Source organism: Ylistrum balloti, unplaced genomic scaffold, assembly GCF_031769215.1.
Source record: "Ylistrum balloti isolate Yb309-2 unplaced genomic scaffold, AGI_CSIRO_Ybal_v1 Utg370796, whole genome shotgun sequence".
Taxonomy (NCBI): domain Eukaryota; kingdom Metazoa; phylum Mollusca; class Bivalvia; order Pectinida; family Pectinidae; genus Ylistrum; species Ylistrum balloti.
This window is the reverse complement of record NW_026782464.1, coordinates 330616-355353: the sequence shown is the minus strand read 5'-3', so window position 1 is coordinate 355353 and position 24738 is coordinate 330616. Positions and strand designations below refer to the sequence as shown.

At 34.0% G+C, this 24738-nt stretch overlaps 1 protein-coding gene across 1 annotated transcript in view; it reads right to left on the bottom strand.

The window, feature by feature from the left end:
• The window catches only part of LOC132558570 (peripheral-type benzodiazepine receptor-associated protein 1-like), a 170515-nt gene that overhangs the window by 47428 nt on the left and 98349 nt on the right, over window positions 1-24738 (bottom strand). The window lies entirely within an intron of this gene.

Here is a 24738-nt window from a genome sequence, read left to right as displayed (position 1 = left end):
TGCTCCACACCCCAAACACTTCATTACCTCCTCCTCCACACACCCAAACATTACACAGGACATACTCCACACCCCAAACACTCCATTACCTCCACACACCCAAACATTACACAGGACATGCTCCACACCCCAAACACTTCATTACCTCCTCCTCCACACACCCAAACATTACACAGGACATATGCTTCACACCCCAAACACTCCATTACCTCCACACACCCAAACATTACACAGGACATACTTCACACCCCAAACACTCCATTACCTCCACACACCCAAACATTACACAGGACATACTTCACACCCCAAACACTCCATTACCTCCACACACCCAAACATTACACAGGACATACTTCACACCCCAAACACTCCATTACCTCCACACACCAAAACATTACACAGGACATACTTCACACCCCAAACACTCCATTACCTCCACACACCCAAACATTACACAGGACATACTTCACACCCCAAACACTTCATTACCTCCACACACCCAAACATTACACAGGACATACTTCACACCCCAAACACTCCATTACCTCCACACACCCAAACATTACACAGGACATACTCCACACCCCAAACACTTCATTACCTCCTCCTCCACACAACCAAACATTACACAGGACATACTTCACACCCCAAACACTCCATTACCTCCTCCTCCACACACCCAAACATTACACAGGACATACTTCACACCCCAAACACTCCATTACCTCCACACACCCAAACATTACACAGGACATACTTCACACCCCAAACACTTCATTACCTCCACACACCCAAACATTACACAGGACATACTTCACACCCCAAACACTTCATTACCTCCACACACCCAAACATTACACAGGACATACTTCACACCCCAAACACTTCATTACCTCCTCCTCCACACACCCAAACATTACACAGGACATACTTCACACCCCAAACACTTCATTACCTCCACACACCCAAACATTACACAGGACATACTTCACACCCCAAACACTCCATTACCTCCACACACCCAAACATTACACAGGACATACTCCACACCCCAAACACTTCATTACCTCCTCCTCCACACACCCAAACATTACACAGGACATACTTCACACCCCAAACACTCCATTACCTCCTCCTCCACACACCCAAACATTACACAGGACATACTTCACACCCCAAACACTCCATTACCTCCACACACCCAAACATTACACACACATACTTCACCCCAAACACTTCATTACCTCCACACACCCAAACATTACACAGGACATACTTCACACCCCAAACACTCCATTACCTCCACACACCCAAACATTACACAGGACATACTTCACACCCCAAACACTCAAAATATTTGCCAGTGAAAAAAAGAGCAATGACAAGTAGCTTGTTTTTCTATGTCTATGACTTCACTAGAAGAAATTCTATGAAAAAAATGATATAAAAAATGAAAGCTGTAAGTTTTTCTTTGAGTTGCTTGTGATATTCGTCAGTCTCACTAAAAATCTGCCGGAATTCATTATCAATGTGGAAACCAGTGATATGAAAATACCAGTTATACAACGTGCTATCAATTCTTTCACAGAAGTTATCTGGTTTCTTTTTTCATATACAATATATCACATAGAAGATATATACAACCACATACTGTTGTAATAAACTCCCAGATGATTCTGTCTAATTTCCCTTACGCAGTCCTTTGCTTCTCTTCCACATTACAAATGTCACAATTCCATTTGTGACACTCGAAAGGATTTAGGTGCAATTTTCAATCCATATAATCTCTCTACACTGTCATTTATGATGGGCTGTCATATCATTCTGGGTGATAATCGTTTTCTGGTAAATCCATATCTTACTGTTCTTCTAGCTACGATAAGAGTAATAACCATATAATGCTGTCGATGTGCCCCTCTAACTTACATTAAAACAGATTAACCGGCATCATAAAGCAATCAATGTCAACAGCCAATACAAATAGCTCCAGTCTGTTGTGTTCCTTCTCTAAATAGTCAACTATAGGTTCTTTCCCTAACCTGGCAACTAGAAGTTCCTTTTCTTAATAGTCTCTATATGGGCAACTGAAATTTCCATCACAAAATAGTCAACTAGAATTTCTCTCAATTACCAACAAGATTTTCCCTCTCTAAACTGACAACTAGAATTTCCTTCTCTAAATGGGCAACTGAAATTTCCATCACAAAATAGTCAACTAGAATTTCTCTCAATTACCAACAAGATTTTCCCTCTCTAAACTGACAACTAGAATTTCCTTCTCTATATGGGCAACTGAAATTTCCATCACAAAATAGTCAACTAGAATTTCTCTCAATTACCAACAAGATTTTCCCTCTCTAAACTGACAACTAGAATTTCCTTCTCTAAATGGGCAACTGAAATTTCCATCACAAAATAGTCAACTAGAATTTCTCTCAATTACCAACAAGATTTTCCCTCTCTAAACTGACAACTAGAATTTCCTTCTCTATATGGGCAACTGAAATTTCCATCACAAAATAGTCAACTAGAATTTCTCTCAATTACCAACAAGATTTTCCCTCTCTAAACTGACAACTAGAATTTCCTTCTCTATATGGGCAACTGAAATTTCCATCACAAAATAGTCAACTAGAATTTCTCTCAATTACCAACAAGATTTTCCCTCTCTAAACTGACAACTAGAATTTCCTTCTCTATATGGGCAACTGAAATTTCCATCACAAAATAGTCAACTAGAATTTCTCTCAATTACCAACAAGATTTTCCCTCTCTAAACTGACAACTAGAAAATCCTTCTCTAAATGGGCAACTGAAATTTCAATCACGAAATGGTCAACCACAATTTCTCCCTCTCTAAATGGACAACTAGAAATTCCCTTTCTGAATAGTGATGTAGAATTCCCTTTTCTAAATGGACAACTATAAAACCTGTTTGATGAGAATTTAAGTACAATTCTGACATTATGTGGCACTTGTTATTGATCAGGATTGTTTTACAGTGTGAACCACCAGTCCTCTCTGATATGTAATACATTCATCAGGAAAACTTCCACTATTCACTTCAGGATATCCTATTCTTATCTCATTCTTATCTCTTATACAACTCCAAGAAAATGACTGCCTCAGCTGTTAACAGCTGGCCTCTCATAAGATTAAGACTTTCGCCCCTTGGGGCTTGTCTCACAACTATGGCATATGAAATTAGTTTCACATTTGCATTAAAACCTAGTTTCTCTTGTATAAAAGTGGCGTTTAGGGAATTAGAAAGCTTTATAAGATTGAATAAGGATTCATTCAACAAAATGCCAATAAAAGGAACGAATCTAGTGTAATATATCTGTATACAACTCCTCAATGGACCATCTATTATTAGAAGTTTGTTCCATATATTTCCCTACTCCAACTAATTTACCCCTGTATACAAGACTGTCATTTATATTCCTATGATAAACCCGGACATCAATGCACATTTCAGGGAAATGATATGACAGTCTCATAGTATTGTAATACGTTACACAATCAGCTGCAATTACCACAACTTTTATTTTGTGTTGGCTGTTTTTAAGCTTAGTAATAAATAAACAAGCGTGCAGCCTCCTGCCTTTCATGAAATTTTAATATTGGCCATGCAGGCTTACTGTAGAATTGTGTACCTCTGAAATATTGACCTAGACTAATTCTGTAATAGGTTGCTGATGCCTATCAACACCAACAGAAAAATAAAATCCGTTCCTAATAAAGATCATATTCATCATGGATGCCGTTAGAAAACAATGATATTTACAATTTTTCTACCTGACAAACAACTTATTTCCTAAAAATTTTTAAAGGAAAAAGCATTTTGAATTTATGTAAACATTTTATGTTTTTCATTTCCTTATCAGTGGAAAATAGTATTCGGGCAATTTTCCTGATTCTGTTGTGATGTAATCAACTTAACCTGACAACAAACAAATTCTAATTAAAACAAAGGTAAGACGTTGTCTTGAAAAACCCCAGAAAATGCCTACACAATCCTAGATGTCAGGTCAGCATTGGAATAACTATAGACAGATTAGAAGAATCCTGTACATGAAATGGCCGTGCCTGAGAACAACATTACAACTTAATAATGAATTCATTCACAAAAGCAAACAAAAACAAAGGTGATTACCTGAAAGTTAATCAAGTAAACTCATTCAATTTTATACTTAAGTCTTTCATGGCTTCCCTTTAAACAGATTTTTTCCTGAAAAGTCTAGAAAATTTCCGATTCACGTGATTGTTGGGATATTTGTGTTTATATAAGTGCATGCATTGTTGTATAGTATTAACGAGTTCTGTCAATTTTTTCCTCAAATTTGTATAACCTGGTACACAAAAATAGAGTACAAAAAATATGGAACTCTTTGGCATTTGGAAATGAGAATAACTCTCCATAAGGTCACACATGTAACATTAATATCAAAAGATTTATAAGGATCGGGACCCTGTCTATAAATGGGCATTGGCAAGTCCAGTTCCAAAAGGGGAATCTATGAAAGGTCAATGATAGTTAAATACTAAAATGTAAAATTTCTCAGACTTCTAAAGGAAACATAATATTAAAGTCATTATTAAACTTTTTACCAGATAAATTTAATTCTTACACTCTAATTTTTCATATTGATTCCAGACAGCCTGAAAACAAAACTTCCATTGAAATCTTGGATCATCATTATTTTAATTTCCAAAACCGGATTTTACCCCTGGGTTATATCCGTAACAAGAGGTAGACAATTCAAGATCTGACAAAAATGGACTATTCTGTTGCATGGAGATTTCATGTTTGATTGACAATTAATTTTTCTTCTTGTAATCATGATGCCCTAATGCTCTGTTCACTTTGAATGTCAAGTAACACAGGAAATAAACTCCTGTCTGCTGAAAGGCAGAATCTAAAAAGGCCATAATAGCAGTAAATATCTGGCATAAAAACTGTAAAATACACTGTTATGGTTTCTCAAGAATGTATTTGCCAATTACAGTAAAGTTGACCATGACATCTATTAACTGTAGCCTTGCCCTCCATCTTGACTGTTTGTTGTAAATCACATGATACTTGACCTTTAGTCGTTATTCAATGATACTTGACCTCCTGCCTTGACCTTTTGTTGTTATTTGATAATATTTGACCTTCTTCCTTGACCTTTTGTTGTTATTTGATAATATTTGACCTTCTTCCTTGACCTTTTGTTGTTATTTGATAATATTTGACCTTCTTCCTTGACCTTTTGCTGTTATTTGATAATATTTGACCTTCTTCCTTGACCTTTTACACCACAGTGAATCCTGACTTTACTGATACCTAACTCACAGCATCCTGTGACATTCAACCTACTTTTACACCACAGTGAATCCTGTCTCTCTTGATACCTAACGCACCTGCTTTTAAACTGTTTTTCTTGAATGTAACTTAAGATGTAATGCTTTAATTTAAAAATTGAAAAAACATTTTGAAAAATTGTAAGCAAATATTAGTTTAGTGTTCTACAATTACAAACACACAGCTAAAGCAATTACATTTGTTTTAGGTATATCAACTGACAGTATACAGCTGTGAGCAGAGAAATCTAATACAGACCTCAATGTTATCCAGCAGTACACGACAATGAATACTGAAGCTTTTCTTCGTTCATGTAATTGAATTTAATCACCAGATTTATCTATCATTTTCACAAAACTCCAAAATTATACAAAATATTTCTGGTCTGGTATTTTGGATATATAAACTCCATATCTACATTTTTTAACTCAATATTTAGAAAAAAAATTGAGAACATAAAATTCCTAATTTCTTATCTAATATTCAAGTGATTTTATTTCAGAATACCATTTGAACAAAAACTTATATATATACACAATTGTTGTATCCTTTCCATTAACCAGTGAATCAGATCTTTACGTCAGGATGAACTTTTCATCTGTATAGTATTAGTGATAAAACAGATCTTTACACAAACAATCAGCAGTGGCCATATGGCTAATGCATTTTTAGAACTCTTAATGTCAAATGCAATTTCCATTTTCATATAGATTATTTGATAGACAAATTCTCTCCCCTGATGATATTAAATCTCAAGTATAGTCGGCATATCTGCAGGAATGCAACACTTGATTTTTAACATCAAGTATGAAAAAAATACAATAACTACAATGGATCCTGACAGTTTGGTATCTTTCACATCTGTCGAATTAGGATCATGGGAAATGTCAAAACTTGATCAGGCATGTCTTTTGTAATCCAGCATCATCATGGTAATAACTCGTTATCATTAGCACTGGAGATTGTGTATTACGTAACGCAGAGAACCAGCTAGTAATGATATATTCTACAAACACAAGCCTTTCCCACTTCATTTCTTTCATTCTCACTTCAAATCAACAAAATTGAAAATGCATGTGATCAGTATCAAAGCCAGTTTTTTCACATCAATAGGCTCTATGTAATCTTTGTGACACATGCGTCTCCCCACGGTCGTATATCCACTGTCATCAAACCAAACAATTCATAGAATACAAACATTTGTTGTCACTCACCCTCACGCATGACATTGTAGCTGACCAAATATGATAATTCATTAAGAATTCTTTGAAATAAAGTCTCATGTTTAAATGTGCTGATGAATACAATAGTTTATTCTCCTGAACATTGATGATGACCTTTGAAAGAATCTAAACATCAGATGACCTTGGTAAAGAACCTGGGTATCAGACGACCTTGATAAGGTACCTGGGTAACAGGTGACCTTGATAAAAGTACCTAACATCAGATGACCTTCATGAAGATAACAGAACATCAGATGACCTTGATAAAGGTACCTCAACATCAAACGACCTTGAGAAAGGTACCTGAACATAAGATGACTATTTAAAATTTGCTTCAAATCATTTTAAAAATGAGTTATCATAACATAAGCACAATTTAAATCTCAACAAAGGTCAGAAAGGAAATAAGCAATGTAGATATCAGGGCAATGCCATGAACTAGTTCACATAATCCTTATGTGTAGATACCAATACTTATTGACAAGATTGGCCAATCAAACTAATTCTACATCCATACACAAGAGAGTAGTGGATCTCTAGGATAGAGAGACAAACTTCACAAACAAAGGTCAATGTTCCAAATGAATGCATTATTTGTATTGACAGAGGCGGCAGGCTGGGGATAAAGGATATTTGTGTGTAGATTACTAGGCCTGGTAACTTGAGCACACAGGGATGTACGTTGACATTTAGAGATCTGTCAGCTTATTCTGATGTACCCATGAATAATGAGCAACACGTGAAATTATCTTTTCATTCATGTTTTGACACCCATAGCCACCTGTGCCTCTTGTTACTTATGAAAAATTTTAGGGGACAGAACAAAGTCAATTTTATAGTTGTCTCCCCTGTTCGTAATAACGGAAATAACGGTAACTAGAACTTCAGGCTATATCACATAAGTAATATCTACATGCCCTTTCACTTTTTAATTTCATAAATTTTAGCCACAAGACTTCATACCAAAATTAACTTTAAAACTTTGTAAGAAATCTGAAGGAAAAGAGCAAACAACTGTTTGCTTGTCATACCTTTAATTTCAGGTAACTTCAAGCTTCAACCAAATATGATACCATTAAATAGATACAAGTAGAATTTTTAAAAAAGGTGAAACATTATTTATATTCACATAAGAGTGCAGATGAAGTGCTCAGAGCATCATAGAAAGTGGTTGAAAAAATGACTACCAAGTGCTCTAGAGTATGTCATTACAGACACACAACTGACGAGAAAATAACCCAGTGAAGTCGTAACCTACCACTTAGGTATACTACTGATGTTCCCAGTGGGTTGAGAGAGTTAGCAGCATCATTCTGGATAAACTTTATTATATAGAGTGTCACATAAGTGTAAATTATGATAAATTCTTCACAAAAAAGTCTTTGAAATGAAAATTAAAATTTTTGAAATAAAAATCCAATCACAAGCAGCTCTCAGCTACTTTATTGGTACTGATCATTGGTCATATCTGAGAAATTAGAAAATGTCTATCAAACATGAATGACTCTACCAGATACATCTAACGTCACTGCTTAAAAAAAATCTATGAATTGTTTAATTGTCAATACCAGATTAAGATATCATATACTATTTCTCTAAGAACAGGAAAACTTTTATTGAGGTCTCAATCATAAGAATCTAATTTATAAACAATATGGATTTTTTGCTGCAAACTTACACTGCTTTGGAGTATGTTTAAGAAAGTATCAATACAAATCAGCATCAAACAAATGTTTGTTAAATGAAGTCCCTATCCTTTAGATATCAAGAGTTGTAGTTACCTTGATCTTGAAGTCTTGGAAACGACACCAAACGATGTTGATGATCTTCAACATTTCTACATGAAGGTGAAGGACAAATAAATGGCGCCCAGCATCCATCGAATACACATCCACAATCGTAGAATTCATATTACTCTCCCATGTTTCATATTGTATAATTCCATTGGTTGATATTTTTGAAATACTCATCCAATAAAAATTGAAAAAGAAGATACTTTCCTGAGAACATTTTTAAAATCAATTTACTCAGTTTTTCATTCTTTTTTTTTTACATTAAAATTTTCAACACTTATAAAGAATGTAATTTTATCCAAAGAACACAAATAACCACTTCAGCTAATCCATTGTTTCTCATTAAATTTTCCACCCAATTGTATCGTCCGATTGTTTCTCTGAAGTTCCAGGTTTAACATGATAATTCAATCCAAATGAAACCATTTACCATTGATGGGTATGATATCACACTAAATCACCACAAACTGACGTATTCCACTTTCTATCAAATTAAAATAAATAAAGTGTGTTCACATCAGGACATCATGTATTACATGTTACACAGGCTCCATGGAGAAATTAAATTCCCAAAGAAAAAAAATATTGATCCCTATATGGATGGTGTCAATAAGCTTCATTAAACATAGGGAAGGTTTAGGATAGGATTTCCTCATCATACAGACCTAACAATCTTTTGTAATGGATGAATGAAGACATGAGGTGGACCTTGTCCTAAAATACCACTCCTTTATCAGAAATAATTAGGACGGATGACAGCTCTCTTATGTATGATAAAGTTACACAAAAGTATAGGTAATCCCAAAGATTGAAAGTCGTACATCAGTCTAAAATCACGGATCATCTTAACTTCAAACCTTAGAACTTTCAGTTCAATTATTCCTATGCTGAAAAAATCTCCTCACTATAATCACATGAGTCTTTTGTAACACATTTTATATAATTATATCAAATGCCATGCTTCCTACATCTATAAACGTCCCGGGAGATGATACTGGACCAATGAACCTGTTACAACACAGGTCATCATTTACACAAAAGCACTGGTGCAAGACTTCCATCTTGGGATACAATTAATTGAACATTATGAAAGACCTTGTCTACGTCTCACACTATGTGACAAGCAACACTCGGCATAGTCAGTCTCGTATATGATGGAGAGGCAATGATCGTCGACAGCATATGTCTATATTGGTCCACGATCAGTCTATTGATCTGCGGCTCGACACATTGCTGAGGGACATGGATGGTTTAAAGGTATATAGACATGTGTTAGTTCTGACAACAAGTTTATTTAATAGTAAGTAAATATATTAGTTAAAAGAATACATATTAACTTAATACTCTGTGTTTAACTCTCCCTACAATCAGGTGTAAGCAGGTTTGTAAAGTCCATCATGATAGTTTAAGTGGATTGCAAAATTATTAGGGAAATTTAACCCTCGTTGCTGGGCTTTGTACTTTAGGCTATTCAATCATGAAGGATTTACATTTTCTGTTACATGTTCCGTTCTAATCAATAAAGCAATATCGGTCTTTCATACACACACCACAGAAAGTCAAATGTTTATGAAATTTTCCAAATCTCAGAGTGTTTAAACTTTGCGAATATGGACAAGCTTGTTATGAACAAAGCTGATTTCAAAAGTCTTACACATAAGTAAATGATATTTATATCCCTCAGCTGACAAAGCCTCATCTCATTAACATCCAAAGCCAATTCCAAGTTTTGCCTACATACAGGTACATATAATTGTTTTAGTCCCCTGGAGTTTGCAATAAACATGTTTTAAAGCAAGTCTTTATGTTTGGTCTTTGAAAACTAAAACGGTTTGATCACTTTGAAATAGATTTTAATTATTAACATAACTAAAAAAAATTATCCTGATATCAAAGCCAAAGAATTTCTGAAAAACTCCGAGCTAATTTAATCTGTTTCAACACTTTCTACTAAGCACCGAAACATTAATTACACTGTTTCGTTGCATACTGATAAAGACCCATAGCACAGGCCAATTAGATTGACAAATACACTGACTTCCGCAACCCCGATCCTCAGTCCCGTCCTGTGTTGGGTCCACTGTCTTTGAGTATCGGAAATTCTTGCCTTGGCAGGAAGTCTTTGATAGGAGTGGTTACAACTCCGAGTAGAGACCTGGTTGGACTGATCCATTGAGCAAGTTTCCCCGATCGAGATTGACCGACACATGCAAGAAAGTCATTAAACCACCCTTTGCTTTTATATGTATTTCTGTGTTACATAATTACTTAAGTGTTCAAGGAAACCAATTTTGCTATGCATACAATAATTCATATTATTAAATTTTCTCAAATTTGTCTCTTTGACAGGTTTGTAAATGGAACAGGTATGTTTTTACTTACATACTTAAATTTCTCTATCAGATCAAGATTGTTCAAAGTGATTTTTTACGAGAGTCATTTATCTCTTTTTGTGTTCTCCAATGTAGAATTCCATTTGATTCAGAATGAATCAGAGTCACTTTTATCACACAGTTTCCTTGGTTTTCACTATCTACATACCCACATAATATTTTGGTGTATTACACAGATGTAATATAGCCTAGAAGGATATTAGGTTTTGACAATGAAATTATCATTGTGAGGTAACGATGGAGACTGTTGATGAAAAGCCAACATGACACAGAAATGTCTGTTTTCAACCATATTTGCTTGAAAAAACATTAAGGATAGTTCAAACGTCCTTTTACACAAATGATTGCAGTCCATCTTCCCTTAGGAGATGTACAATAACTATTTCATGTATTCCCTCCCTTAATTTACGTTCGTTTGATATGCCATTCTAAAATTTTTGCTAAAATGGCAATTTCCTCGACCGTAGTTTCAGGATGGAAGTTTTAATTGACAATAGTTGTTTGTTTCTCTCAAGACAAATGCAGTTAAATATTGTAGCTTTTTAAAAACCTTATGATTAAAATTAGAATTATTGCATGTTAATGTATTAAATGAAATAAAATCTGGTTTTATTTGTTGTTAGACAGAATAACAAACTTTACTATATCAGTAGAAGAGACTTTTTGTTACAGGATGAATCACAATTATGTGTCATAGAGTTAAAGCGTAACTTCACTTTTTAAAAAAAAATTTTCTAGTGCTGACAGAAAAATATTACAGTTTCCACTCATTAAATGAAACAAGGAATATTCCATTTATCACATCAACGACTTCATCATGTCGTTGGAAGTCACTTCAACTAAATTTATAAATACCAGTTACTGAACTTTAATCAGAATGAGTCTGAGAACACTGACTTTGATTGCTAGGTGTAAAGGTATATGTTGTTATGGTGTGAGTTCAGGTCAATATAAGCCAGACTTGTCTCAAAGAAAATGTCACTGGACCATCGTATCAGTAGCCTCACAGAGTGTCACATAGAGTCTTACAATAGTTAAACAACATATATTTTGTGAAGAAATAATGATTATGTGCACATTTACAGCCTAAAACAGGACTGTTTGTCAGTAAAAATCAGATATTAGCTTGAATTAAATTATGTTCACCAAGACTGGTTCCAAGGGTGAACTGGAGTTCTTTAAGAAAGTGATGGACATATGTCCCAGACTTCTGCAGTAGATTTTCTATTGTATAATGAACAATCTGTGTTTTGGTAAGGTATTGTTGCCATGTCTGTCAGACTCACAGAAGAAACAGACACATCAACAACAGAACAATGTTCATTTATAGGATAGTCTAAATCGCCTATCAAGCTGAATACCTACACAGTCAGTGAAGTTCCAACTACCTTGTACACATAGCATTGCAGTACATTTTCCCTTGGGGAAGGGGCATGATATAGTTGCTAAAAACTGAGCATCTAATTTAAAAATGGACTAATCCTGACAATGACAGTTGTTCACATTAACCCTAATTATCAAAACATCTACCTGACAGTCATCTGATCATACAGATGTTGTCACAACAAAACACTTGATGTACATCGGTGAGACAGTTCCCAGCAACAGGAAGTGAGTCACGGAGATGGAAATCCTGTAACCTGTCATCAACCTACTAAGCATATGCAGTTGTGATAACACACAACACACCAAAAACATACATCGTGCACATATTGCGCATATATTGTGTGTATATATATCGCGTGCACACAAACTATATAGTATCTAGAGCACAACAGAGTGATAGGATCACACACTTTGTGCGGTTTGGTAAAACTGATCGACTGATATTATGGTCTGATATTTAAATGGAAAAATTGTGTAGTTATGGCTACATATGCAAAACTGATCGGTGATTATTAAAATCTTTTTTAAATCAAATGAATGTATATATATGTAATGTATATATAATGAGTGTTTGTACAGTAAGGCCAGTCACAGTTGTAAACAACACACTTTAAATTACTAGTGTATAAAATTATATATAGCCTGTATCTGATAGATCTAAATGTGTCCAACCGATAGATTTAAGACTTAATTAGGAAATATACTTATAATCTTATATATTTAAAAATAAATAAAACCTATTTCACACTTTCAATAAGTCATTTCTAAATTCAAAACAACCATGACAGATTCACCTGTTTGTGCAATAGAACAGCACAACATGTGCACTCATGTGTGATGGCTTATTTTGTCCAGTTTTCCAATTGTGTGCATGTGCACACATAGCACATTATGTAACATTGTGCAATCCCAAGACCATATGTTATCTATGTTAGAGTTATTCCCCTTGCTCAATTATCTTTTAAGGTGTCAATATCATCTGTCAACAACGGTCATACCATTTTGTAAAAGACATCAGACAATCAGAACATCAAACTCTTCAGGAAAAAAATAAAATCGCTCCTTAATCTGTGAAAATGAGAATATCATTTTCAATCAAACTCTCTTTAGTACAATTCAACATTAACTGTGTTGTTCTGCATGAAGACATCATCCAAGACTTTATCAGCCTTAATCACACCCTAAACTAGTACAATTATATCTAATCTTTAAAATAAAATGATCAACAATTTTCTAGATTACAGTCAGAATTCCACTCTATTTTGTGACGTAGAAAACCGTAATGTAATAGATTTTCTAGGATACTGGATTTCCATTCTGCAACTCTTAGAAAATGAAATGTTCTAAATAGCTTTCAAATTCATAATTACTGTTGTCAAAGCCAACTTCAATATTTCATATCAACTTATGGCTTTATAGAAAAATAAAAGTACAGCGAAGTCTCTCGTGTCATCCGCAAGAAATATTCACTACCTAAGACAAAAGCAAACATTGAAAAAAAATCAGATATTGCATTGAATATTGATTAATCAGCGGTAGACATTCTTTCAGATTACTGATAAGAGGCCTAATATTGATTAAGAGAAATCTCAGATCTCAACCAAATCATTTGTAGCATTTTACACCCACAGCATCAAAAGATACATTCAATTACATTTCTTGTCATATGTTTGCATTAGCAACCATTTGCAGAGAAGCCGGATACAAAATGGCATCAGAACAAACAGTACAGAAAAAGATAAAGTTTGAAATCGATATAAACCCTGTGGTTTGTTGACATTGTGAGAAATCATTTTTAAAAATGATTAACATAAGCCTTACCAAAAATGGGTATTCTAAAATTTGGAAGGTGTTGGCAAAGTGTTAGCCATTTTCATCCTTCAATGAGCTCATCAATACATTTGTAACCTTTGGCTCAAAACCTAAAGGAGTTGGGCTTACAATTACATAACCAAATTTAAATTAGTTGTATAATAAAGGTAAGGTTGGCTTATTACAGAGAAAGATCTCAAATTGGTGGAAACAAAAAGCAACCGTGTACCAATAACTATGTTGACATAACAACTGCGCTAATGTAATCCACTAAACGACTCCTCTCTGATTTGTGTTTCTATTCTGGGTAACTATATAGTTTTCTGTGCGTTTACGTTGTCACATGTGTCGATATTGGTTTAGGAAAAAACTAGGTCATACAAATCAAGAAAGTTTTATCTTTCGTGGATCTCGAACACAGATGTATTCGGAAATAATCACAACTGTAAGTATGGTGTTATCGGATGGTGATCATACAGATAACTCTGATAAAGTAGGTCACATCAGGGTCTATAAGAATGGTAATACAGTACCACGATCAGGTGTGAAAAATGTAGGTCACATCAGAATCTATCAGAATGGTAATACAGTACCACGATCAGGTGTGAAAAATGTAGGTCACATCAGAATCTATCAGAATGGTAATACAGTACCACGATCAGGTGTGAAAAATGTAGGTCACATCAGAATCTATCAGGATGGTAATACAGTGCCACGATCAGGTGTGAAAAATGTAGGTCACATCAGAATCTATCAGAATGGTAATACAGTGCCACGATCAGGTGTGAAAAATGTAGGTCACTGTTAATTATGGTTCATATAATCATATGGAGGTGATAATTAAGTAGGACTTGTATTTGTTCTCTTTGACCTACATTACATACCTGAATGTTTTATTTTGGAATAACTTTAATTATTTTCATGTTATCAAGGTATAACAAAACAAATTCAATGTGTACGGTTTATGCCAAGAGTACATTCCATTTTTGTGCCAATCTTTACAATTGACTCACAGATTGCAATATATTTCTGACATTTACAATGGAATCCTTACAATGTTTTACTCCGCCACTTTGACCAATCAAATGTGAAGTTACAATGTAATTCTGTCTTATGTTATGGTTTTATATGTTACGATGAAAAAAACTTGGTCGATAAAGATGCTTGATTCATAGAAGATTAAATCATTGTTTTTCACTTTATTGTAAAATGTAATTTGTATCTATGTTGTCTTAAATAAAACAGGCATTTAAGATCGAACCTGGGTTTGGTTCTTTATTTTCTAATATTGTACTACAACATAACCTGCTGAACTGTGTCATATGCTCATGTGTGTACATCTTTTATAGATATTACAATTGTCATATGTTTATAAGACTTTTTTATTCTAACTGAACAAATTGACAATAAAGTTGTGTGTCAGAGTTACTTTTTAAAATGATGAAACATAGATATATAAAGTACCTATTGAGAATCCTAAGGTTTTACGTAATTAAGATTCAGTATGTTTGACAAAGACACGGATAACATTACTGTTATAAACTGGCAAAGAGAAAGTACAGCAAAATTCAGAACTGATGAGTCAAATTCAACATCACTACTTAAATGCAAATTTATTCCACTGTTATAACCCATTACAGACATCTTTATGATGCGTTCCTATCATTCTTGATAATACAAGACGTTCAAACACCAACAGAACACCGAGATGTCTGCCGAGTTCAGCTTTGACCTTTCTAAACTATTGAATCTCTGATAATTCATGATATCCTTTTGTTACAATTTCTTTTATTACACATTGCATAGACAATAAACTCCTAGAATCATCAAGACATCTCTTTTTCATGATTTTTCATGATATCTTCACCTGTTACGTAAAATTTTAAATTCGGAAAAACTTTGCTTGATGATTCAAATATTTTTTATGGCAGTTTTTTTTTAAATTAAAAAAAAAAAAAAAAGAAGGACATCAAATACTTATTTAAATTTGGCCTTTACTAAGATCTGTTAATTTCTCAATGGTAAAGAGATAATTTCAGATACAGTTACAGACAAACAATTTTTATCCAGAGTCAATCTTGTTTAATTTCGCATGACTGAATCAAATATAAAGTTCCATTTTAATCAAGACATGATTTTAATGTGATAATGCTTTTTTTCTTGTCTGGCTTCATTAACCATGAAAGGCAGCCATCAGATGGGATCATCAAATTGGAGCAATAGTACTACAGAGGAAATAAAACCATGTAAGGAGTGGTAATGATTATGGCCCTAAGAGATCAGAGGTTACAACTACTCAGAAATCTTGATTTTATCCTTGGAAAAGCCACTTTAGAATGACCTTATTATCTAGAACATCCATTACGCGATTTTTCTGTTTCAAGTTTGTTGAATTTTATACACAAACGATATCTTTATTTATTGCATTACAGAGGCAAATCCACAATTTTGTTAAGCTGAGGATCCTTTTTATGTTTACAGAATTATATTATTATCACCCAATGGTCAGCCAGGATGTTTCTGCAGGTGGTTAACTCACTGAACAATATACCGGAGGCCCACCACATGCTATCAGAAGCACACAGTATAAAGTATCTTGGTCTAGAAAGACACAATAACATCAGCACAGGACGATTCATCGTATCAGTCTTTCTGAGAGAGACAACTTTCTTCAGTAGTCACTGAACCTATATAGACACCTCAGATCTTCAACTGTGGTTTTAAAAGCCTGATGCTCCAAAAAATGGATTGCCTATCTAATTTTAAATAAACATATAACACTTCATAACAGACATGCAAAATCAGACTGGGCCATAGACTTGCACACATCTATGATCAAGTGTTAAACAAAGCATAGCCGAATTGACTAAAATACATTGTTACAATCTGTTGTACTTTTGGCCTGTAATCTGTATACCATCTCATTACACTATTTTCGACCACATAGAATGTATGATTATAGTACAGCTGAAAAAACTGGCAGATTCCTTACTATCTCGTACACTATGTATATCAGTGATAGCACACTTTACAATTGTCACTTGTCTGACGTTACTGTTGTCATAAAAACATGCTTGTACAAAAATTGTCTATTGGTTGTGTCAGGAGATCTTTTGTACTCATGTAAAATCATACACTTTTATATATTTGATATATGTAAGAGTAGCTAAGATTGAGAGGCTTTCTTCAAACACATAGAGATCTGGAGCTGTATACCTTTAAAATTCTAACAATCCTGACGTCCAAGATCAAAACTGTTAGGAGTGTAGCACATTTACTTACAATAACAATTCCCGTCTAGCCCTCTGATATACTAACACGAAAAATCTAATGTTCTGTAGACCTAACACCCTTAAAAGATATTAGGACAGTTATGTTTACAATAACAAAGGCAGTCTGTATATTGGGTAAGAAAATCTAATTGTAAGGCTAATTTCAGGATGATTCCTGTGTGGCCCTGACAAGCCTCGAGGTCACGACAAGGACACAGCTATTACCACTTCAGGTCAAGATTAGTTTGTATTGTTCCTGACACAAGTAATCAGACTGCTCAGAAAACGGAGAAATAATAGGAGTAAGACAAGATGATGGATGGTAATTTCTTTAGTGTGGTCTCCTGTGTTGTCTTACAACTCCCAATTTTAATAGGAAACTCTTTTTATAACACATTGCATCACCAATATCTTGTGTGCAAGACTCGTTGGAGTTTGGGACAAAACATCTCTAAGTTGGATGATGGAAATAATTTTTGTTCAAGAAAATTGATTAAACTGACTGTCATTTAGAAATCAACAGCAGTGCCTCTCTGATTACCTTTGTATGAAGGAAATATGCATCTGTACTTCAGCGTGGTTATTTTCTACAAAATCAAGAAACTGGGTTTCCACATCTAATTTTACAGCAGAATACAAATGTTATAATTTATCATTTTCTGATTTTTTTTCTTCTTCAAAAATTAGAAAGCTTAGCATGAATGTGTAGGAGGATCTAAACCAAATCTGAAATCTTATTTATAGTACAGAGAAGACAAGTAAAATGGCAATAAGTTTTAATCATTTCTCAAAAATCTACTTTTTTCTTCAGTATAAATGGAATAATCACTCCAAATATACTATCAACAAAAATTCTTTCATAAAAAGTTTGCATAAGTTACATCTTTGACCTTTAAAGAAAAATCTTGTAATGCAAACAACAGGTTGATGGATATGCTGTCAGAATGGAGAGTCACTGCATTGTCTTAAAGTTAGGCAGGATTACACACATGATCGTTAACAGAATAAGCCGGAATAAATACCAAAATATTGTAAACAAAACCTTTGTGAGAACAGATACACAATTATGAACTGGTGATGTTTGCATGTAGTTACCAATAAATCAGACACATTATTTATTTCACAACATCAAAGTGTAAGATGGAGATTGATATTTATCAGAACAATCTTGTTAAATCAGTGCCATCATTGGATCCAATATATTGTTTTTGCTGTCAACAAGGTACCATTGTTGACACATAGATCCTGATGAATCGGAGGCATCAATAAAAACATGTGGAGCAGGAAATCAATGAAACTATACAAACATTAAAAAAATGACTGTAACGGTATCAGTAGACCAGCCTGTCACACGCCTCATCATACCATTCTTTATCTTTGCCACTTAGGCCAACAAAAAATAGAATATGTTTCAGATGTCAGATTGGTCTTTTCAATTACAACAACAATGATAAGTTAAATAAATAATTAGAACATTAAAGAAATGGTTTTTGTATGAACACAACAGCACGTATTGTCACATTGGTCAGTTTGATCAGAATAATGATTCAATATTTTTTCTTCTTTCAAAAATTTCAATAAAGAGAAAAAACTGTGAAAAAAAATCCCAATAAATTCAAAAATAATTGCTCTGTTCATAAAAAAATGAATGTTAAACTGCTCAAGTAACAACAACAAAAATGAAAGTTTACCTGTCTCTAGAGACAAAACAAAAATGAATGTTTACCTGTCTCTAGAAACAAAACAAAAATGAATGTTTACCTGTCTCTAGAAACAAAACAAAAATGAACGTTTACCTGTCTCTAGAAAGAAAACAAAAATGAATGTTTACCTGTCTCTAGAAACAAAATAAAAATGAAAGTTTACCTGTCTCTAGAGACAAAACAAAAATGAATGTTTACCTGTCTCTAGAAACAAAACAAAAATGAATGTTTACCTGTCTCTAGAAACAAAATAAAAATGAATGTTTACCTGTCTCTAGAAACAAAACAAAAATGAATGTTTACCTGTCTCTAGAAACAAAATAAAAATGAAAGTTTACCTGTCTCTAGAAACAAAACAAAAATGAATGTTTACCTGTCTCTAGAAACAAAACACAGATGAATGTTTACCTGTCTCTGGAAACAAAACAAAAATGAATGTTTACCTGTCTCTGGAAACAAAACAAAAATGAATGTTTACCTGTCTCTGGAAACAAAACAAAAATGAATGTCTACCTGTCTCTGGAAACAAAACAAAAATGAATGTTTACCTGTCTCTGGAAACAAAACAAAAATGAATGTCTACCTGTCTCTGGAAACAAAACAAAAATGAATGTTTACCTGTCTCTAGAAACAAAACAAAATTGAATGTTTACCTGTCTCTGGAAAAAAAATGAATACTGTAAAATCATTTGTTTTCATCAAAATTGATGAATTACATAGAAACAGATATTAGGTTTCCAACATTGACAAGTATATTTATCAACAAAATGTCAACATAGAGAACATTTTTGGGTTGACAGGTGTCACAGTGATAATGTTCTTGCCTCTCACCAAGCCTTTTGATCACCAGAATGGTCACCTATCTGACCACATGGGTTTTTCCCTGACCCCTTGCACACTTACATCTGGGCCAACAAGAGTCATAAATATAAATTTAAATACCGCCTCTTGCAATTGTTGTAAAATAAATAAAGGGTTATGTTATCAGAACATAATTATGTCAACATTCAGGACATCCACACAGAGTTTTCATCAACAAAGATTGCAATCACCTGCTCTGGTTTATTAGTCAAAAGTTCCTTTGAATACAATTTTGAAAAAAGGCCTGTACTATCCCGAGTGGTATTTATGATAATTATACTCCAGCAATTTTATCTATTCATACAGATAAAACAACAGGTTTCGCATAACAAAGAGCCAATAAATCATCATAGTGTTTAAAAAAAACTGATGAAAAAAAAAATTGTTAAAAAGAAAAATTCATTTGTAGTGCCATATCACACTGCTTTTGAAATACTCTTGGTGGTAATATCATGTTTCAAATTATACAGGGGAAAAAAACAGAAACATGTTTTTAGCTTTACATGATTCTGACACTGTGCTTTTACTGCCTCCTTCACAGTGTGTACAAAAATGGCAATCATAACATTTTTATTAAAGCTTTAACTTTATTGCTATGTAGAAAATACAGAAAAAAAGAAAAAAAGAAAGAAAATTGCATGTTTAGAACCAGTAATATACAATAGATGGGGATTTAGGGAACATGCTGCCGATTCATGGCGTCACAATCAATTAAGAGATAGACACAAAAAACTTGAATTTCCTGAATTAGTGTAAAAGATGCCTCGATAGCCTCGGGTTTTTGATATTGTACACATATGTGAAGGAGTAGAATCGAGACTTAAAGTCTCCAACAATACAGATCTATCTGTTGTTATCTTTAACACATGTTTAAATCTTGTATAAAACACAGCTCATTTTTTCAAATACTGAAGACATCTTAGAGCAAGAATCTTACTAAAGGATAACTCAACCCAAGGTAACCAAGTTGTACAGACTAATGCTGACCTACAGACCAAGCTATACAGACTAATGCTGACCTACAGACCAAGTTAAACAGACTAATGCTGACCTAAAGACCAAGCGATACAGACTAATGCTGACCTACAGACCAAGTTAAACAGACTAATGCTGACCTACAAACCAAGTTATACAGACCAAGCTATACAGACTAATGCTGACCTACAGACCAAGCTATACAGACTAATGCTGACCTACAGACCAAGCTATACAGACTAATACTGTCCTACAGACCAAGCTATACAGACCAAGCTATACAGACTAATGCTGACCTACAGACCAAGCTATACAGACGAATGCTGACCTACAGACCAACTTGTACAGACTAATGTTGACATATGGACCAAGTTATACAGACTAATGCTGACCTACAGACCATGCTATACAGACTAATGCTGACCTACAGACCAAGCTATACAGACTAATGCTAACCTACAGACCAAGCTATACAGACCAAGCTATACAGACTAATGCTGACCTACAGACCAAGCTATACAGACTAATGCTGACCTACAGACCAAGCTATACAGACTAATGCTGACCTACAGACCAAGCTATACAGACTAATGCTGACCTACAGACCAAGCTATACAGACTAATGCTGACCTACAGACCAAGTTATACAAACTAATGCTGATCTACAAACCATGCTATACAGACTAATGCTGACCTACAGACCAAGTTGTAGATTAATGCTGACCTACAGACCAAGCTATACAGACCAAGCTATATAGACTAATGCTAACCTACAGACCAAGCTATACAGACCAAGCTATACAGACTAATGCTGACCTACAGACCAAGTTATACAAACTAATGCTGATCTACAAACCATGCTATACAGACTAATGCTGACCTACAGACCAAGTTGTAGACTAATGCTGACCTACAGACCAAGCTATACAGACCAAGCTATACAGACTAATGCTGACCTCTGACATCAGAGATTTAATACCCACAGTCAATGTTGCAAGCTGAGAGATAATCTAGTTTATCAGAAGTCACAGGAGAGAACCATTTCCACTTCTATCCCATCAAATAATGTGATAATCTTTATAACTGATTTTTGTTGTATTGGTAATACTATTACTTATTATATGGCTGTTATGTACGATATGGCTATTACATATATGTTAAAACGTGATAATTCATTCTATTACTATTAACGTAACATCACTGTACCCAAGGGACAGCTTCATTTTCAATAACATTTCTACTTAAAATGCCATTTTAATTTCCCAAAGTTATCATCTCCTGCAGAATAAATCTCCTCGTGATATATTTACTTGACGTAATAAAGAGAATTCTGGCATTTTAAACATTAAATCAAAGATCACAGAGAAGCAGAAAACCAGTGATTATTTATACAACTTCCTATTTTATCCCCTAATGACTTTCAGCTTCAATTAAAGCTGGTCTGAAATTTCTCATAAAATACAGCCAAAAATACTCATAAAATCACATCTCAATACGAGTTCCCATATGATTCAAAATCAATTAAGCAAGATATGGCATTGTGATATGATATGACTTAAAAAAACCTTTCTGTACAAGTAATTTGGATATATTTTTTATTTAATGAATTTTACAGAACATAGACCACAGTGGGCAATTCTTTACCATCATTACTCCCTTGAACAGCTTGTAATTGTCTCAAAGAATCATATTTTTGTTCAAAAATCAATAAAAGAGGCTAAAAATAGAACTCATTTAGGTAATGAGATTTTAAGTAAAGTCCATGTAGATGATTGAGATTCTGTTGAACTGGTCCTTCCACACAAATTCATGGTGAAAATTTATTGGCATTACTTTTTCAAGGCCGTGATTTAATCCAGGTTGTTTAATTACTAAGTGTCATCTATTAGTGAAGGAGATGAGAGACATTTTGGCCAATATCAAAATCACAGTTGCTTGATTTCTGCATTATTTGCCAACAGCAGAAATGTTTTTATCAATATTCCTGTTTAAGATAACTGTTGATGATTCAGTTTTAACATCAAAAGTTATCAAAATGAGTGACATCAAAAACTCAATGCACCTGACAAAAATTACGCTCTATTGCTTTTGACCAAAAAAATATTGCAATCATATTTTGGCCTCTAGCACAATGCATCAAAGTTATTTAAATCTTCTTTGATGTATTGATAAAATATTTACACTTTTTGAAAAATTTGATTGAGGCCATTTGAAATATATTGTCCTGTGTAATAAGTGAATTCACACACAACATACCTATTATATCACATTACCAATTGCTTTTGTTACAAAACACATTGATGGTTTTTAATCACTTTTTCATTTACTGAGAAAGGATTATACTTCAGCTTCAAACCATGAAATGTAAACCAAAAAAATGAAAGTTCACGGCGGTTATTAGCATGTGATAATACCAATCAGTTTGGATACTCTGTCAGTATTTGAAAATACAGAAATTGAACTTGACTTTAAGCTGTGACCTTACAATGACAGACCATTTGTATAGATATTTATGTAAAATGTCAAACCATATCCAGTATATCTATACAAGCACTACCCTCTTATTTCCCTTACAACAATCTATTGTTAAAGAGTTATCTCCCTTTATGTTGTACTATACAGAATCAATGTGATATGGAAAAGCAATGAGCGAAGAAAGACAACTCCTATTGTCCTACCCAACTGTCACCTGTTTTTATGATAAATAGTGTATTATCTCAACAACAACACCAAATAAAATATCCAATCTGAGACTTTAAATGTGTTGGTTCTCCAATATTGTTTCATCTTTATCTAAAGATTGTACAAAAGACACACAAAAGAATAGCATCGTTTCATAATTTAGAATGAGATACATTGGAGTCAGACAATGAATTAAACTGCATCATACAGCTGCTTTGTCCTCCTAGGATTCGTCAGTGATGCAACGGGCCTAAAATTGGAAGTCTAGGAAGCGATTAAGGAAAATCCAAAGTGATCAAAAGAAAAGTCAAGATCTAGACAGGGAGGTGCAGTAACCCTATAAGATGAATGTCGTAATTTTCATACATCAGGCAATTTTACAATAGCTTAAAGTACATGTGTATTTTCTGAACCGTGCCACTATGCAAGCGAATTTAATAAACGTGACAAGACGGTTAGGGCAAACTTCAAGTCCACCAGCAGTGTCTACCACATGCTGTCTTGAACATTGTACAAAAGTCCACCAGCAGTGTCTACCACATGCTGTCTTAAAGATTAATACACAAATCAGAATTTAAAATTGAATTAATTTACTACATAGAAGTACCTTCAGTGTGACATACTGACAGGGCCTGTGTAGTGGTATATCTCTGTATTAACTTTATCTCCATAACAAAAACTCTCTCTTTCACTTAAGATGACAATACCAGGACTTGATTACAAAATGAAAGTTAGATCAATTGATAGCACCAGTAATTAACATTGAATGTATTTTAAAAACTCCAAGGAAGGTGAGCTATGGTGAATTGGTCAGGGGGAAAAGATTGGAATCTAAAATCTGTTATTGGATAGTTAAATGAGCTGAAATTGTTGAAATCCCTTGGTGGATGGGTTTGAAGTTGAAATCCCTCGTTGATTGGGCAAAATTTCTTGTTTAATGGGCGAGAGCTGGGATCAGATGTGGAAGTGATTGGGGTGAAGGAGACAACATATCTGGTGAGTAAGAAGATTGTTGTACTATTTTTTGTAATCTCTATAGAAAAACATCAGGGACAATGTATTGAGCATGTGTGTATGTGGCAGTTTATTCTAAACAGGAAACAAAAGTAGTCGTTAGGAGATCAGAATATTTACTGCTGAAACACAGTAATATGTAAGCACTACATTAATGTTGCTATATATATATAAACCCTACCTTTTCTAGCTGTTGTATATATAAACCCTACCTTTTCTAGCTGTTGTATATATAAACCCTACCTTTTCTAGCTGTTGTATATATAAACCCTACCTT